The sequence below is a fragment of the Anopheles coustani genome, chromosome 3, assembly GCF_943734705.1.
Source record: "Anopheles coustani chromosome 3, idAnoCousDA_361_x.2, whole genome shotgun sequence".
Classification (NCBI taxonomy): Eukaryota; Metazoa; Arthropoda; class Insecta; order Diptera; family Culicidae; genus Anopheles; species Anopheles coustani.
This window is the reverse complement of record NC_071288.1, coordinates 72,921,270-72,927,675: the sequence shown is the minus strand read 5'-3', so window position 1 is coordinate 72,927,675 and position 6,406 is coordinate 72,921,270.

The following is a 6,406-nucleotide window of genomic DNA, read 5'->3' as shown; positions in this document are numbered from 1 at the left end:
GTGATACATTGCATCCATAAATCTTCGCGGACCGTCGGAACCAAATTTCGGATGAGTTTCGCGGTCGCTCGATGTTACTTTCGGATCGCGCATCTAATTTATCGACTACCGAGCAGCTCTTCAGTCGCTGATCTGATGCAACCCAAGCAACCAAGCGTGAAATCAGCCGACAGAAACTTGTCGACCTGCTTTTTGCTCGGTATTTTACGTTTGTACCTTTTTGACAGTGAAGTGGAATGCTATTAAATTCGTTCGGACGTTGACAGGTTAGGGCAGCGCGATTCCGGGAAAAGGGACATACCTGAATACTGTCTACGTTGATGCAATAAACTTCAATTAAAAGGAATTGACAGAGAGCAATTTGTTGCAATAATAGCTAGGGTTGGTTCGATATATTTGAATCCATTTCCTTCAAGGGAGAAGACCTGCTTTAATTTTGTTTAAACTCTTCATTATGTATAGGACATTAAACGCTGGTTGTGCAGAAAGTGCTCGTACCTCACTACAAACCCCTGTAAACACATCTGCGGATTTTTCTAACAGCCAATCTTTGCACACTTACCCTCGCGGCTTCGTTTTTTCTGCCAATCAATTTGTGGAGCGTTGAGCAAGACCTCCGATTAACGTTACAAGATCGGTTTGGTCGTTGGAAGGAATGAAAATAGGTTTAACTCGATCGAGGTGTATCGTTTTATCAGAACACACCGGATTTACCTTAAATTGATACCGCACCAAAGGATGTTTTCCTTCAACGGTGCTCAGTTTACTGGATGCACACTAGAAAAGCTTCCTACGTGAATGGTTGTTCTATCTCTATGGCTTTTCGTTTAAACGAAGCTTCTACTGAAGTTTTATCTTCTCTTTACCTACGGTGCATGATGCACTTTTTTATACTTTTCACTGTTTGTGTATGTGTACGAACAGTTTTCTGTTGGTTTTAGAAAATGTGTATCATCTTTTCGGAAATTTGGCAATTCAGAGGCAAGTAAACACGATTACATTATTAAGCACTTCCCTGGAGGACCTGCTATTGCCGATGAGTACAACACATTCTGCCAACGAGTTTGCAGGAGATTCCATGAGAAAACAAAGAGAAGTGTTGAGAAGTGTTGTTAAATAATATTACTTAAAAATCTTTTTTCTGCCACTTTCATCCAAAATAACCTCAAGGTTCTATTTCGGTGCTTCATCCCGTATGTGTATTTTATCTCCTTTAAAACATTCGTTGCGTTTGTGATGAATGACTTAAACTTTCCATCAACTCCATCATGGTGTCTGGCGAGAAATGCCGACTATTTGCCGGAGGAAATTTAACACCATCTTCCTTCACCATCCATCATCGCTGGCGTTTCACATTGCTTGTTTATCCCGTAAGACTCGTTCTGCAGCATGAAAGCTTTTACCCAAACCACGTGGGAGTACTGGGAAATGTTGAAGATGCGTACAGTTTCTACTCACTCCATATAAAACAAGTTTCGCGTTAAACCTCTTGCAGGCCTTTGAAATGCTACGGGAAATGATACGCTTCAAAAGGGTGGGAAAAGTTAAAGTTTGTGAGAATGATGGTGGACTTTGCTTATAGCTGGAACATTTACTCATAGGTTGAGCGGACGATCTACTTCTTAGGACTGTGAGCCTTAGATTAGAGTCTTGTTAATTTATCAAATTAATGGAAAAGATTGTTTTATTGAATTACTGATTCACTTACACTGAATGAAATTAAAAACTTAATCGAACTAAGCGAATAAATTGGATAGGGATTGCTTTGAACCACGTGCGCGAGAAGCTTTCTCATATTAATTTCTCAGTCATGCCTAATTTGAATGCAGGAAAGAAAGAGCAGCGGTTTCTTTCAAACAAAAATCAAACCATAACAGTTTTATCCGAGTTGATTAAAAACTTTTCGAGTAAGAGAAACTTTGTTGCCAACTTGTTTGCATAAATTTATGATTTCGGTAACCTCTCTTGGAAATTGTGTGTATCACCATGGCGCAATAAAGACCAGAAGAAAAATTACTCAAAGTCAAAAGTCCGTATCTTTTTTTGCCGCGATTTTCAGAATCATGTTGTACAGATATGAACTGGACCATGAAGGACCATCCGAAGCTATAAAACCGGACCTATGGTTTTTGTCCGTTTTCCAGCACAAAATAAACCACTCTAATGAAGTTGAAGCATTCCGATGGTTGCGAAACATTCGAGTTATTTTTGATTCTAACTGTTCGCGAAACCCAATAAAAAGCGCGGGTCGAACAAAGGGATTCTCAAAACAGAAACCGAAACATAAAATCAACCCCAGTCATAAAGGATCTCCGCGCCCTTCCGGACAACAGGATGGAACGCCAGGTCACGAAGCTAGCGAGCACAGATGGAATTTTGGGTATTAAACGAAGGAAGAAAAACTGGATAACGGCGCGATTACAATTAGCTGTGTTTTCCCACGGGTTGAGATAAAAGTTACTCAATATGCTGGATGGAATGGCATGGGAGCAATGGCGAGTGTAGAATGAAAAATGGGGCTCTCGCTTCTCAGTTCTATTTTAGTGAAAGGGCTGGAGTTTGAAAATAACACTGATATTCCCCGATTGGACGGAAAGCATCCGAAACAAGACAAAAAAAAAAAAATATATAAAAACAACAGTCCACATGCATAAGCTTGGGAACGAAAACGATTCATGCATATTTTAATGTTTGATTCAATGTTAGGGAACTCTCACTATTTTTTAGGTTTGATTTGAATTCTGTTTAGTATTGAACCTTGCTTGCCTTCCTTGTTTCTTTTCTGTCATTAAACGCGGTATAGCGATACATCCAGTTTACTTTTTATTGAATGTGTTCGTCACACTATCTCATCCGCCTTTAGCCATCCTCAACTAGGGAGCGTAGCTGTGTTTTACTTTCCTTGAACCTCGTTTATCTTAAAAGTATGCAATTAATAACAGGCCCTTCTTGCTTTTGTTGTCCAAAGCCATTTGTCATTTTTCATCCCACTGCTGATTAAGGTGCGAATCGTAATTTATCACTCTATTTGAATGCCCATTACCCCTTCCAACCCTTCATAGATTTTCTCCTTGAGGCTCTTACGTTAACCTTGCTACCTTGAAACATTATGTTTTTGCACCCGCTGTTTAAAACACAGAATTGTTGTTATCTTACATTTATGAAACATGGTATGCAATGGACCTTTACTTATTAAAATGGTTGGCTGTCATATTGTTATTAGTAGTATCAGTTGAGTTTATCGTATATAGTCGCACTTGTTAGAAGGAATAAAAGTTTGCAAGCCACTTAAAAAACCATCTAGCCCAGCCGTAATATTGAACAGTTTTTTTTCATAAGAACATGCAATGATTCTACAACTGTTTGTTAATTGAATCATAAAATGGCTGTATCGAAATTTCTTATCGTTTTCAACGTGTAAGAAATTTTTGTTTTTGTAAACATATCCGCAGTGTTGGTAGTTTTTGTTTTTTTTAGATGTTTTCTCGTCATGATTGAAAATATTTTTATAATAATTTATGGCGTTTTGTTTACCTTACATACCCAATACATCGACAATAACTTTAGAGCAGTCAATGACAGATAACATAGCACTTGTTCTAAGAGTCTGTTCAATATGCAATGGTTTGATACCGTCCTTATCCTAGAACTTTGAATACACTTTTAAATATGTCCAATTTTGGAGACAAGAGGATCACGCTTGTTTGTGTGTATTGGAGTCAGGGTCTTGAAAATTTTCGGTTTGGTAACCATTTTCTCTACCGCCATTAAAATAACCGAATTAACAATGGAACAAAAGGCAGGAGCACAAGCAAGATGTCGCAAAAGAAGAAAATAGCATGCATATAAAAGAATTCAATACGCAATAACCCTCATTGGAAAAGCACGTCACGTTCACGCTTCAATTGTTCCGCTTTAAGATGATGGTAGTGTACACAAGATGAAGAGGTTTCAATAGCATCCGTTCCTGGGTTAGAATTGCGAATAGAACAACTCTTAGAAGATGGTACATTTTCACAACATTCCGAGCTAACAGCTTAAGGTCGAAGGCTCGTTAGGAAGCGTCTACTTAGTGCTCCAATATACAAGAACGTATACAAACATTTGAAGAACTGATGCGCGACTATAGGAGGCTATTATGTACATCACCGTTTGCTATGTGCCGAAACACAACGTCGTGGACTTGAACCCATGTTTTCGACCCGCGTTATGAGATTTACATCCCCCGTGTTAGTTTGCTACGTTCGCAAAACATACGAAAGGCCTTGCTCGGGAGTAAATAAGGTTCGAAAATCGATAAGGATTCGCCCCGGAACCATCCTCTAAAACTACCCGGTACCTCGCGTTTTATTTATGGATCGTGAACGATGCTAAGCCTACCTATTTTCTTTACCCATTCATAGTCTTCAACTATGAACATTTTCTCTGATTCTGCTTGATTTCATACCTCCCTTTAAAAAGTACACAATATTCAATTTTGTTCGTTTCGGGAACTGCAAACAAAAGGCTCGCCTCCAACACCAAGAAAATCATTAAGCTTGTATATTCCCAAAAAGCTTCCACTCTGCAGTGTCTCACCCACACGAGCGGGTACGGGATAAAAATAGCAAACCAACATATTCGGAAAGTCCTCCACTCAAGGTGGAATGATGTGGAAGATGATCTTTCAAAAGCATTCCCAACACCAGGTGCAGACGAGACTAAACAAAAACAGTGAGAGTTTTTCCTGTCTGCTTCAACAGTTTTCTTCTCTCTTTTCTTGCTTCTTCCTACCTTCAAAATGTTTCCTCCGCAGTGGGAAAATCATTTCGCGGTTGCCAAGTGATTAAACTAGCAAACAGCTGGCGGAGTGAGGTTTTCCGTTCTTGTCTCGTGAATGTTGAGTCCCACACTCTTCGGAGTGTGTAGGCCGACTTTGGGCATGTAAATGCGTCGGTGTGCGAGATGGTGGTCTTTTTTACGGTCTCGCGATGGAGGCGCCTGGTACCAGTTTCAGGATGGAGACGCCTGGTCCTTTTCGACGAGTCTTTCGGCTCCGTTCTGTATTGGTAAGAAATGTGTCTTCCCCTGATACAATAAATGCTCACATTGAAATTCATCACTAGACCCAACTTTATTCTATTTATAGACTTTTCACGAAATTTCTACACCGTGGAGGAATCAAATAAAGTAGAAACAGAAAACTTGCAACCCAATCAACCTTATTACCTCATGATTGAGAAAAACACATTTGCCTTGCCGAGGAAATCGTTTTCTTCTAACTTTACCCATTTGGTTGGCGTAAGCCATTTGTTGAGTCAGCGCAATGCTACGCCAACCCTCGAGAACCTGGCAACCGTTTTCTCATCAATCAGTAGCTGGTGTAAGTTTCCGAATTGATTTTCCACCTCGATGCTTCTCCAGTACTACGTCAGCGAGGTCCTTTCATACTAAAACCACCGTCAGCACCTTTTCCACCTTTCTGTTTGGCTCCGAAAACTAGCAAGAAAGGACGAATTCAATCAATTATTATAATTTTATTTCCTCCCATGTTTGTTGCCTTGCTTCGTCGGAACTGTTTCACTTCTGCGGCAAATGTGCTGAAATGGAAACTTTCCCACAGAAATATTACAGTTTCGAGTTTCTCGTTCGTTTGTTTCACCTCTGTTCTGCTGTTTTGTTTCGTACCTGCTACCAAAATAGTTTACGGTGTTTGGGAATTGATTGATTTTGTTCTTGCTACAATGTCTTATGCCCTTCTTTTTGTTGTGCTCTTTCTGATTACAGCACACCTTTTCTTCAACATGAGGTGAAGAACCTCTCCATCATCAAACTGTTTCTACAACTTTTGCATACACTTGGGAATGTGGTTCTACTTGTACAACGTATTCAAACAATCACAGGTTCAAATATAGGACAAACAATATCGTAGTGTGAACATAAAAACATGATTTGTCATAAATACTGGGACATACAAGTCATCTTAACGACAAAATCATAAAAACTGATAGATAGTCAGACAGATAAAGACATGATAAAGACAAAAATGTTGTTTGTCATCCAGAAACGGTCTATTGCGTGGAATGAGCTGAAAGATGGCGTTCCGTTAGTAGAAAACTACGCTAATGAAATAGATTGTCTTCCACTTATTATTACTTTTCAAACCTGTTCCTGGCAATTGATTTGCAAGCGGAAGATTGGTCATAAGGTGGGTTTGAAAATGATATGATGTGTGATAATTTGAGTGTGTTGTGGTATACTAACTTTTTCAGAATTTCTTAAAATTATCATAAACTTGGACATGTTTTACATAAACCAATTTATCCGATCAGACCAGCTCAGTTAAAATTGATCACAAGATATTTAGAGTATAAACTGTTGCCGCTTGACTGTGATTATCAAAAGAGCAAATTCACGTTTGTTACAC